Source organism: Triturus cristatus, chromosome 5_1 (assembly GCF_964204655.1).
Source record: "Triturus cristatus chromosome 5_1, aTriCri1.1, whole genome shotgun sequence".
Taxonomy (NCBI): Eukaryota; Metazoa; Chordata; class Amphibia; order Caudata; family Salamandridae; genus Triturus; species Triturus cristatus.
The window spans coordinates 170,916,974-170,930,638 of NC_140587.1; positions in this window are offsets into that span (position 1 = coordinate 170,916,974).

Consider the following 13,665-nt stretch of genomic DNA (forward strand, 5'->3'; position numbering starts at 1 on the left):
AGGTGGACGCATGTTCTGAACACTATTGAAAATGGGCTCAATGAACAGGAAGAATCCTTTAGACAAGTGGGATTGTTGACATTTTTAGACCCTTGAGTAACTTGATATCCTCTGTACCCGCTCATGCAGTAGACGAAGTGGGTGCACCCCACACTTCTATATACCTATTGCACTTGATCATTCAGGATATGTTGTTTTACAATGAATATGTGATTGTATATACTCCCATGATGTCTACCCAACATTATTGTATACGATCTTGTCTATATTGTTTAGAATCATGACACCACCATTGAATTCACTGACCACACAATTTGTTTGTGATGACAATTTCTATTACATGTTATTGGCTACAATCACTATTCAAATGAGGGTTATACAAATTTTGCTCTTCTTGACAGTTGTGATATATGTCAAACTGCGTCAGGTATGAAATGCCGCTATGTTTATAATCTATTTTGCATTCAAAAATTTACGTACTGTCATGAAGCGCCTTATTCCTACTAGGCTCCTCAATGCTTCATTCTTAGTTAGCGGATACAAATACCAAACAACTGAATTGTGTTTCTCTTTATATTTGTATTGCAGGAAGAATATATATACACTGTAATGTCAAACTGCTTCTGGTATGAGATGCCACTATGTTTGTAAATCTATTTTTTAATCCAGAACCCACTTTTACGCACTGTTATGAAGCGCCTGAATTCTTATAGGCTCCTCAATGCTTCGTCCTTAGTCAGCGGCGGATCCGTCATACACGCGAGCACGTCATGCGCTGATCTACGTCAATCGGTGGTACTACTTTAAATAACCCGCGAATGACAGTCTCGCTCAAGACTGTCTTCACGAAGGACGTGCCATTAGGTGAGTCAGCTTGGTATTGACATCGTTCAACCTTGCAAGCTTAGTTAAGCGCTTTGTACAGATAGATTAATATTTTCCGCTAAAGCGCCACGCTTCCAAATGGATGAGCGCTTCACATACTAATAACTGAATTCCTGTCTTTCTGCCAACCTAATTGATATTGATGAACCTCGTGTTTACTTAAACTCAGGCGGTACGCGATTGTTCCTAGCACCATCATATTTGCTTCACTGTGATCAAGACGGTCGGCTAACCCTCCTGTATTTGAAGTAGTCACGTATTTTGCACATGTAGCTTAGGAACATTGTGCTTATTTAGATCAATTAACCCAGGCTGCACGCGAACATCGCGAGCATCGTTACATTCCTGTCCATGACTAGAGTGTAATCAGTGATGCACCATTAAATAGTGGGGGCTCTTGTCTAAACTACCGCTTTAAAACCAATCGTATGCTTTATAATAAATGTTAACACCGCCATCGCGGATGAGTACTTCTCAACTTCATTGTTCTTTAATTTCAGAAATTGTACGCCTTTGAAATAAAGAAAAGGGCTAATTTAGTTCCCAGTCTTCAATCACAAATCAATTAAAGATCATACTGGCCTCTGATTCACATCAGGTAAGACCTGATTGTGTTTTAAATAGTTTTACATCAATGACCATAGGATGTTTTATGAATGGGGAGATTAATCCTTTGCCACTCCTTCTAGATACTCTTCGGATTCGGGTAGAAGAGTGCATCAGAGAAAGTCAGACCACAGTTTTTGGTGAGTGATTCACCTTGTTGGTGACACAAATCATTTGAGACCATGTATTTGGAACACATGCCCTGACACAATTTCCATACTTTCAGGCTGTCTACACCCACTCTATAGCCTTGAGGAAGACCCGCCATGACACTCATGAAATAACCTGTCGTCAGGGTCGAAACGTCGGCGTTACTAACTTGTTGGCTCAGTAATATGGAGTCTCTGGGTTTTGAATATAATGCATTCTAGCGCACTACCTGAGACATTGATTATACTTGTACTGACCCCCCTTTGTAAACAAATTGGAATCTCTATTGAGAATATTTGTACATATTTTATTTGAATTTGTATATATTGCATCCACCTCACAACAGTCACTGAGCACTTATTTCACTGCATTATCTGTCACTGTTTTTTGTTGACAGCCTGAGAAACCTACTTTAAATAAATATTCTGATTGAACTCAGTATAAATGAAGTGGTTTTCGCATGTGTTCCTATTGGTTACTATTGAAAATAATATAATACTGTGAAGAAATCGGTCTCACACCCTACAGAACCACTGTAGCTTTGTTGTCCCTATCTTAGTCAGGTCCAGGACCTGATGACTTTTAGAAGACACCTTAAAACCTGGCTTTTCGAGCACTAATTCTTTGTTCGGCCGTGGCTTAATTTTCGAGCTCTGTCTCCTGTCTTTCGGCGGTTATTTGTCAGCGTCGGGACACTCTGTGGAGTAGCCGTGCGCTTTACAAGTACCTATTTTCATAACTAGCTGTGTGCGCGTAATTGCCGTACAGGCTGACTCCGGGTTGTACCATAGGTTGTCTCTGCCTATGCCAGGGTGTCTAAAAAGTTCTAGGTGCCCCAGCCTGTACTCGGCCAGTTCGGGTGTCACCCATAGACGTCGCCAGAATTGCATCCAATTTCCTCTGCGATGGGTCTCACCCCTAGATCCAGACGCGGTGGCACAAGTGGGGAGCTCATCGGTACACTGAATAACTGCCTGAGAAAACTGTTCTTTGTTTTGATAATAGACCTAGGGTGACAGTACCCCTAGAGTTCGGCCCCTTACCTGGCAGCACTCCTGAGTTGGGTTTTATAGATCTCTATGACTAGACTTACAGGCTTGTGAATAGAGTTTCTATAAAACTTGGCCAGGGCAACAGCGGTCTGGGCCAGTTTAAGGCTGGAATTGTCTGTTTGTGGCCCCCCAGGTCATATTTTCGGTTAGAGTGAGGCCCAAGTAATCAAAGACAGATACCCCCTCCAATGGAGTACCATTCATATGCGGGTTGGGGCGGGTTGATCTACCGGGGTTGAAGACCATATATTTTGTCTTTTCTATGTTGATCTCGAGCTCCCTGTGTCTACAGAACCTTCAGAACCCATCTAGTATTCTCTGGATGCCCATGGGGGACTTAGAGAGGAGTAAGGTGTCATCAGCAAACATCATTGCCGGAATTGGCTTGTGTGCTAACTTGGGGGCGTCTATGTCCTTCAGTACGCTCAACACACCTACCAGTCCGTTGATGTAGATACAGAACAAGGTAGGGGCGAGCACACAGCCCTGTCTAACTCCCCTATTAATGGAAATTGGCAACGTGAGTTCCCCCTTCTTCCCATACCTGATTTGGACATAGTTATCAGTATCTAGCCTTCTCAGTATGTTCAAAAGATAATGGGGTATTCCTAGTTCATTCAGCACCACCCAGAGAGCATTTCTGTCTGGGGACCATGTCAAAGGCACTTTTAAGGTCCACAAAGACCATTTACAAGCTACCGCCTTCCAGATACACTGATTTCCAATAGAGGAGTTGGAGCCTACAAATCTGGTCTACAGTTGATGTTTTTTCTCTAAAACCAGCTTGCAAGGGACTCATGATCTTATGTTCATCCAGCCAGGATTGAAGGCGATCTAGTGGGATCCTAGCAAAGACTTTTTGTGATACATCGATCAAACTGAGCGATCTGTAGTTAGTGGGTAATAGAGGAGATCCCTTTTTGTGTACTGGGAGGATCTCTGCTCCTGCCTAGGTAGCAGGAAGTGGCATCCCTAGCAAGATGTCATTATAGATCACCCGTAGATAGGAGCCCCAGATATTGGGCTCAGCCCAAAAAAGATCCCCTGGTATCTTGTTCAGACCAGCTGCTTTACTGGGAGCTATTCTATTAAGGGCATTGGTAACTTCTGCCAGAGTGATCGGCAACTGGATTGGAGTTCAAGGGTGGCAGGGTAGCTAAGGTCTGGCGACCGGTCTCAACCTCATGTTAGGCGTAGAGAGCCAGAAAATGCTCTCTCCAGTGGTCAGCCACTATGTTTGGCTCTAAAGCCGCCTTGCCATTGCTACTTCCTGTATATACAATGTTCCAAAATGTTTTCAAGTCACAAGGGCCAATTTAAGACTTTCCCATTGATCCATTTCCCATGCCTCTTTAGCAAGTGCAATGGTGGCTTTATAGGAGGTTCTTTCTGTATTTACTTTGAAGTTACACTTGGATTTTATAGCCTCGATCAGAGCTTTCTTTGCCACCCGGCAGCTACCATTAAACCATGTCTGTTTCAGCTTCATACCACACCACCGGCTACACACTTGTCAAAACATATCCACTAACTTTGTGGTTGTTGACTCGTAGATCTTGGGAACATCAGCAAGGGATACATCGATACCTGCTGATCTTACAAGCTCTGCCAAAGCATCAAGATTGGGTATGATGGCTTCAAATAGAAGACAATTATTCTATCCATGCCCACCTGACTTTTTGCCTGTCGTTTGCGAGTGTCAATCTGTTGTCATTTATTGAAGCTAGGTCGGGGGTTCCCCCGATGCTTGGCAAAGACAGTTCGAGTGTTAAGGCGTTGTGGTCGCTGTCATGGCATGGCCTGACAGCGAAATCCACAACCCTAGCCCACATCCTGGTTTCTACTAGGATGTAGTCTATGATAGAAGAGTGGCCAACTCTATCATAGGTGTGCTTCCCGGGAGAGTCTGAACTGGTTCGACCATTGCATGTTCGCAGCGAGTGCTTTAAGGTAAGTGCTTTGATTTGAAGAGCCAACGGTGTCCAGGTCCTAAACGAGGAAGTATTGGGCTCGGGAATAGCCCACAGCTAATCCTTCTAAGTGACAGGTGTGCCATTGAGATTTTTCATAGGCTCAAATTGGCAGTTGAGGTCACCCCCCAGAACCACCATAGCGTTGTTCGAAAAACTAGAGATCAAACTATCAAGTTTATCAAGAGTCAGGGATTCTATGCCGATCCTCACCGGTCTTGAGTAGACATTAGTTAAACCTGTTTTAAAATCAGTGCAAAGGTGAGCATGATGCACAGTATATCTGATGAGCAGTGCAACACAGGGTTGACCGTACAACCTAGGTGAGAGCCTAGCCAGGTACATAGCCCACCAGAGGGTCTGCCCCATCCCCTGGAAATGGCTGGTATTACAAATGAGGCAAACCCTGGACGTGTTGCTTCCTACGTTGCCCAGGATTCCTGAAACATGCATATATCAAAGGTATCCACAAACCCCCCCCCCCCCAGTCCGGGCAACCAAGCTTACTCTTCAGACCTGCCACGTTCCAGGATAGTATCTTGAGTTTATTCTGGGAATTTGGGTTGACTGGGCTACCTCCCTGGACCTCATGCACTAATGAAACCACTAACTTGGATGGCACTAAGTGGCTCTAACTCAATGTATCTATTGAGGTCCTGGTATCTGGGTTGCTATATGTTTCTAGGGTACCAGAGGGATGGGTTGGGGCATTAGGGGGTGTGGAGATGAAAGAATCTTTATTCAATGCCAGTGAGATGTGTTTAGGGCTGGAAGTTGCTAATATGCCGCTTAACAGTTTGGGATGTGCAACAGCAACAGGATAGACATTCACAGGGTTAGTATTAAGATCCTGGTTAGTGGGCCTAGGTACTATGCTTTTAGCGTCCGCAGCCCTTTCCACTGGTGGTTCTCTCACTCCTACCAACCAAGGATCCCTCCCAGCCCCAAGTCAATCAACTTCTTCTAGGGCCCCAAATCTATTTGCCAGGGGTAAGTTAAAAGTGTCTGGTCTCAGTTGAAAAGGTGGTCCCTGTCCCAGCGTTAACTGATTCTGGTGCCAGTCATTCTGTAGGGATCTGGTGTCAGCCCTGATTTGGGTCATAGATTTTGAGATGTAAAAATATGCAAGCGAAAGAAGTCTAATTGCAGTGCCTAGTGCATAGGGATGGTGGTTCGATTGATGAGGTGTTGTACAGAGCGTGGATTTCTGAAATTGATTGTGACACAATCCCCACGAAGATCTTTGGGCCTGTTGCCCACCCAACCAACCCTGCGAGTCATGATAATGTCATTAGCATTTGCATAAGCATATTGGCAGTGTCTAACAAGCCAGTACAATAATTTATTTTTGAGCTCATACTGAGTTTCCTTCTGGCCCTCCTTAGCATCTGGGACTCCTGCACGGACAATGACATAAGGGATTGAGGCTGGGGAAAGATTAATTGTTGGCCGAACAACCCCAGTCCCACCCTTCTGACTCAGGGGCCCATGTTTGGCTAGACTGTTTTTCATAGTTCCCTCGGTTAATGGAGCCCTTTCCCCTAACTTGAAACCAGGAGCTGGGGTGTTAATAACCGGGTCCGAGGAGGCGAGGGTCGCCACACAGGATGCATTTGTCCTTTCCAAGGTTTCAGCGATGCCAGCGGTTATAGGGCCAACCGAGTCAGTTCTGCTCTCTCTGGCCGGTAAGGGCTTTGTAGGAGATTTTCCTTTGTTGGTACTACATGAGTTGGACAGTTTATCCAGTCGTGCAAGCACTGGAACTAGTTCATCTCTCACAATGTCTCTAATTTGACCTTTTAGAACTTCCATCAGGGGAGCCACCCAAGCTGGGAGTGGCATGTACGATTGCGAGCAGGGCCCCTCAGTCGAGACCTGGTCGATTGCAGATCCCATATTGACTGGTGTTCTGTCATCAGACTTTTTACGCTTAACCCCTGCCTTTATAGGCTGTTTGTCTTTACTGGCCTTAGCTGTGCCCTTGTTATCACACCTCCTCTGTGTGGTTACTTTGGATATTGTTCCTGTGCCCACAACGGGTGCTTGTGCATCCTGTCAATAGAAGTCTGCGGAAGGGGAGGAGGTATGGGCAGTGGTGCATGATGGATTGCGTTGGTGGTACGCTTACCCATTATTAGGAGTTTTTACAGGACAGGTAAGAGAAACATCCAGGTTCACTCGTTTGCTACCCAACTGGTCAGAGGTTTGGCCCACTGGGTCAAAGTGTGGGGGTTGCAGAGAGAAAAATAAGAGAAACATAGCAGTCACAAAAGAACAACAAAACAACTGGCAAATTGGCACTTACAGGTTGGCCCAGTGATGTCCACTCCGGAGCTGAGGTTGGACCGGTCCAAGGAACTTCCGTAGTTTGCAAAGTGGATGGCCCAAAGCACGAGCACAAATGGTGTCCGGGTGGTAGTGCTGGAGCAGGGTTTTCTGTTGAAAATTTATTGGGTTTTAAGCTCCAGTTTTGTCTATGTGTCATAGTTAAAATTATTAATCTATAATTACTAATTATTGTTTTTCGTGATAGATTTTGACTAATCGACATACTAATAAGAGAAACTACACGTGGGAATGCATATATGATGCTCAATAATAATGTGCGTTTAAATAAACGACGAGAGTGCTATTCGTTTTATATTCATGCTTTTTAATAACGTGTACTAATGCTTAAATATGTCGCAGATGGCTAGATAATTACATACACATAAGGGTATTAGTGGGAATTAACACTGTTTAATCATTGCGATGATGTAGTAATATTGTTTGTGTTTCTTTCAATTAAGATGGTTCGTTTTGGCCTAAAAGAAAATGGCTGCCATTTACAGCCTGTGTTCGAGTGAATGAGATGTGACGGAAGGCCTTGCTGAACATGGTTGAAAGTCACCAGATCGCAGCCTCTGCACAATTTGAAAAGTTTCTATGATGACAGCGATTCTAGGCGTGCTGCCAATCTGCTGAGTTGTCCTTGGTTGAGGATGAAGCCACAATGAACTATGAGGAAGAGCTTCTGTTAATGAAACATTTTCAAGATTGAGTTTCCTTCTTCCGTCTTTTTATTTTTGTGATTTTTTCTGAGCGGAGGTTTCTCAAATGTAGCGATGCTACATCCTTTCCTGCTCGCTCTGCTCGGTGGCTCAACGGACATTCAGAATAATGATTGTAACGTTTATTTTGTTAGTTTTATTATAAATATATTAGACTAGAGAGGGTCCGGGTTTTTTGCATTCGGGATTTTTGAGGCCACTTCTTTCTGAACCCATGCTGGTGAAGATCGATGCTGTGAGGACGGCGACTCGAGAGACTTTACTGAGAGACCTGTCCTGACCCATTTATGACATTTAGCTAGAATAGGTAAATATGAGTAACGATTTTGCTATTAATTGACTTTCACTTGAACTAATTTTAGATAAAATTACCTTATGTTTGAATTACAGTGTCGGGTGGTTATTTCTTTGTCAGTTATTGAATTCCTTATTGTGATTATTAATGTTTAAATCATGACTCAGGGCAATATCAATTTGGTCGCATCGGCCTTAGTGTAGATGCAGAGTATTCAAGGAGTTTCTCTCAGGTTTAGTGCGGATAGAGTAATAGAGTGTATGTTGGTGTGATGGGCCCTAGTGAATGATGAGTGTATGTGCGTGTATCTGTGAAATTACTCTATCTGTGGAAGTAGGGAGAATTTATATGCTCTGATCTGCATCAATTTCCTGGTAGCAGAGTAATGGTTTTGATTATTATCTTGATCTGATTAGATTGCTTGTATATTGGCTTTTGATTTATTGATTTATTGATGTTGGTATATGTGCTAATACTATATGTTGAAATCGTTATGTTGAGTTTTATGTAGTGCTTCTGGAACTTGGGAGCTGGTGACGGTTCCGTAGTAGGGCAGAGGGAAGTGTGTGCTGCTCTCGGGAAAAACGGGGTTGTTGGAATTACCTGTACGTATGCAGGAAAAACGTGTGACAATTGAAGTTGCGCGTCACATTGTCTGGGTTCGGAATTAGTGACATCGTCGTGTGTTACTACTAGAGATATTTCTGTGTATAAAAGGAGTGTGTATGGTAGCAAAGGTTATCTGTGAAACTCTGGTCTTAAGTCCCAGGGATCCGTAAGGTTTGCCGTTAAAGCTTACCGCTGGAGAAGTAATAGGTATACTCTGAGCTTGCTTGAAGAACTGGGCAGAAGTAAATGCTGCTTGGTTAACGTGTGTTATAATTCTGTAGCGGGACAGACTGTTCGCTGTTCTCGGGAAAGGCAGGATTCTATGTGAATGTACTACATTTTCTTGTGTGAAAGTGCGTGAATGTATGAACATTTAGTTAATTGTGAAAGCTCCTAGGAACAGTCCAGGAGGAAGCAGTTACTGGATGTGTGTTAGAAGGGCAGAGTAGAGGGATGTGCTACTGTGTCAACGAGAGTATTAATTCCGTAGTGGAGCAGACGTAAGCGCTGTTCTAGAGAGAAGCGGGATTCTTGTGAGAAGGATTTTCTTTACTATTCTGTGGTTAGCGAAGCAGACAATGGAGATGTTTATATGTTGTAACTAATAGATTTTGTAGAATTGTGAGACAAAGTTAACGGAAACGGTTTTGTAAAGGAGGGGTAGTCGAGTGACAGGAGACAGGAGTCAAAGCGGCTGCAGCGACTACTGACGTCAGAAAGACCGCGCTCTGATTGGATAGTGAATCAGAACAGTGCTCGCGCTAGGATTGGTGCGTTAGTGTGAGTCGCGCTGTTATTGGACAAAAGATTCGTAACTGTACGGAAGGGACTAGGGAGTTTTGGTAAACGCTGAAATGTATTACCAAGAGGGGAAAAAGAAGAAATCATTGTTCGGTAAAATAAGGAAATGGTTTGACAAGGATAAGGACATTAAAACAAGAGAGGGTGAATTGTTACCTCCGACGAAAACACCTGCATCCTTCATGGTTGCGAAATATGGGTATCATACATGTATATGGTTGGACAACTGGGTTAGGTATACAAGAGAAGATGGTGTTTTAGCTTTCCCGGAACATGGTTCATTTAATTTGGCTGTGTTGAGAAATTTACGGGAGAAGATGTTATGTCTTGAGCCGAGACCAAGGCCGACACAGTTCGAGGCATTGGTAGAATGGGAAGATGAGGTGCATGAACGAGAGAAACAGAGAAGTGGGAGCCAGTATAGGTATATGTTTGGGAGGAAATATGATCGTGAAACTCATCATGATGGAATGAGAAGATGGCGAGATGTGAGTATGACAGAGGGACTATATCCTATGAGGACAGTTGAAGAAAAGGAGGACAGGAAAGAAGCAGAGAGGTTACCTGATGCAGAAGTGAAGAGGTTTGGAGCTAATGATTATGAGGATGAGGTTCTAGATGACATGATTTACAAGAGACCACCTCCATATAGACCAGAACCAGAAGAAAACACGCCAGTGGCTACGCCAATAAGAAATACTTTGCGCATTATTGAGACAGAAGTTGTGAATCCTGATTTGAAAGGTGGTAGTTCTTTTGCGGAAAGGGAAAGAGAGAAAGAGCGAGAGAAGGAGGATCGAATTAGTGATGAGAAAACAAGAGAATTAGCCAGAACAACATCTGAGCTGACTGAGAAGATCAGAGAGCTGACAAAGAATCTAGAAGCTGTTACGGTACCTGTAACCATAGGTCCGGTTATGCCTGTTTTTGATAAGCAGAGGACGGGTGAAAGTGGTTTAACGGTTCCATATATAGGGAATGGATTGGCTAGTTCTTCGGAAGAGTCAGGAAGAAGGATGAGAGAAAATCAGTTGAGGCATACCATAGGCGATGATGAGTTAAATGAGCAGTTTAATTCAGGATTGAATACCAGTTGTGTAGGAATGCCAATATTGGAACCACAGAGGATGGCAGAACCAGTGAGCACAGTGAAAAAGTCTACTGAAATAACAGCTGAGGATTTGAATGATTGGTTGAAAGCTCTTCAAAAGAAAGAGAAAACATCTCAAGCAATTGATGTGGCCAGGTTGCGCATAGAATTGGAAGAGCTTATTGCAGGAACTGTTTCTATGGAAATTCTGAGAGATCATCATGATGGTGAATTGTTATATATGTGCAAGAGTATCACCTGGAGGGCTAAAAGCACACATGATAGGTTAAGAGGAATAGCGAGTGAATTGGGAGTAGACATGGATAAAGTGAAGGCTTTGCAGAAACCTTATCGAGTGGATTTTTCTGAAAAGGATATAGAAAATTTGAATAATGTAGGCAGAACAGGGCAAATTAAGGAGATGATTTCCTTGTTGCGGAAATGGGGTGATGTAGAAAGATGGAAGGACAGGTGGTACAAAGAAAGGCAAGAATCGGTGGACAGGACTTATTCAGCATTTCCAGTGAGGGAAAAGGAGAAAACAGTGGATGCTTATCCTATGAGAGAAATACCTGGAGGAGGATATGTACATGTTCCATGGACTAGACAGGATATTTTGTCATTTACAAATGATTTCCCTCGACTGAGAGAAAAGCCCGTCGAGTGGTATAGGCAGGTAGACAGGTTTGTGAAATTGTCAAAAGTGCTGTGGGTTGACCTGAATAGTCTGTTTGATATAATTGTTCCGGCAGACTTGTGGGCTGAGTGTAAAATAACCATAGGTTGGCCTGATAAGGAATACCCAAGAGATCAAAAGACAGGAGCTCCAGATCCAGAAGTTATGAGGAAATACCATCAGGTTATTGTGTTTCTGAAAAACAAGGTACCTCCAAAGGAGACAGACTGGGTTAAAATAGATCGAACGCATCAGGAAGCAAAAGAATCAGTTCATGCTTTCTATGAAAGGCTGATACTAGCTTTTAAACAGTTCAGTGGAGATGAACACCTGGGTGACAAAGATTTGAGTCATTTCGTATACAGATTTGTATATGGCCTGAGACCTGAGATTAGTGAAAGAATTCTAGAGCATACAGTTGATTGGCAGAGTAAGAAAATTGATGAAATCTTGAGACATGCTAAGTACTTCAGTGATGAAATTGAAGCAAAACAGAGGAAGCTGAAAGAGAAGGCAATGTGGGCACAGGTGAAAGTTGCAGAGAGACAAGAAGCACAGTTGGTGGAACAGGCAAATAATTCAGGAAATAGGCCCAGATTTGCAGGAAAAGGAAAGGGAAGCTTGGAAGAGGCCAAGAAGAAGTTCCCTTGCCACAATTGTGGTCAACTGGGACATTGGAGATCCGAATGTACAAATCCACCATTAGTGAGTAATGAGAATAAACCTTTGAACCAACAGGTGCAGAACGAGGGGTGTAATCATCAGCAGCAACAGCAGAAGGGTGTTAAGCAGCAGAGTCAAGAGCCAAAACTGCCCTTGCCGCAGAATAGAGGGTCCCAAAAGTACAGCCAGGATTCGGGATTCTACAATGATGAGCAGGTAAACAAACAGAGACGTTCGAACCCGGTACAGCAGTACTGGTTAAAGAAGGAAGGGAGTGAGTCTGAGGGTGATGATTGACGGTGCCGAGGAGAGGAGGAAGAGTGCATACTTGGTGCAACTCTAGAAATAGACCAGGCAGGACCATTTGTGGATGGAAAAATAAATGAAGAAAGTGTTACTTTTTTAGTAGACACAGGTGCAACGAGATCAACTGTCAGGTCAGCAGATGTGAGAAATCTTCCTCTCTCGGACGAAGCAATCAAAGTAGTGGGTGTAGCAAATACACAGATTAAGACTCGTCTTACTGAACCAGTGAGGGTAAAGATAGGGAAATTTTCGGACATGCACAGATTTGTGATCTGTGACACCAGTCCAGTGAACTTGTTAGGTAGGGATTTATTGTGCAAGATGAATTGTACAATTTTCTGTACTCCGGATGGAATAGCTTTTGAGACACCGGATGAGGATGTCTTGTACAGGATGACTCTAGATAATAGAGAAAGTGAAATTGTGAGTACATATGCTGTCTTTAATCCAGATGACTTACCTAGAGAATTAAGAGACACAGTGAAAACAGCAGTTTGGGATTTTACTGGAGAAGATGTGGGATTGATGAATAATGTAGATCCAGTGAAAATTTCAGTGAAAGAGGGAATTACTTATCCTAATATTCCTCAGTACAAAATGACACCAGAAATAATTGAGGGAATAACGCCTATAATTGAGAAAATGATCCAGCAAGGAGTTCTGAGAGAATTACTGAGTAGTCCGTGTAATTCACCGATAATGGGGCTAAAGAAGCCTAATGGAAAGTTCAGGATTGTACAGGATTTGAGGAAGGTTAACAAAATTGTGGTGGCATGTTGTCCCATTGTGCCAAATCCGTCAGTGATTTTGTATCAGATTCCACATGATGCTGAGTGGTACACAGTGATTGACTTGTGTCATGCTTTCTTTTCAATTCCATTGCATCATGACAGCCAGCCTATTTTTGCATTTAGGTTTGGACAGCGTATTTTAGCATGGTGTCGTATCCCACAGGGGTATACAGAGAGTCCTTCGATATTCAATCAGTTATTGAAAAAGTCATTGGAGAGTTTAATCATGCCTGAGAGCTCAGTGCTAGTGCAATACATCGATGACTTACTTGTGGCATCGAAGACACGTGAAGCTTGTGAAGTAGATACCATAGCTTTACTGAATCATCTGGCAGATGGAGGGTTAAAGGTATCTCCAGCCAAATTACAATTTTGCAAGAAAGAGGTGCATTATCTTGGACACAATATTGAAAAAGGTCTGAGAAAAGTGACTGATGACAGAATCAGAATCATCAGAGGAATGAGAGCACCGAGGACCCAAAGAGAAGTGAGGATATTCCTGGGGATGGTGGGTTATTGTCGTCAGTGGATAAGTAACTTTTCCCTGATAGCAAGGCCATTGATTAAGCTGACTAAAAGTGAGGTGAGGGACCCATTGGAACTGGATGGAGAACAAATGGCAGCATTTGAAGAGTTAAAGAGCAGAATGTGTGAAGCCCCTGCTTTGGGAATGCCTGATTATGAGAAAGAGTTTGAGTTGTACTGCAGTGAGAGAAATGGA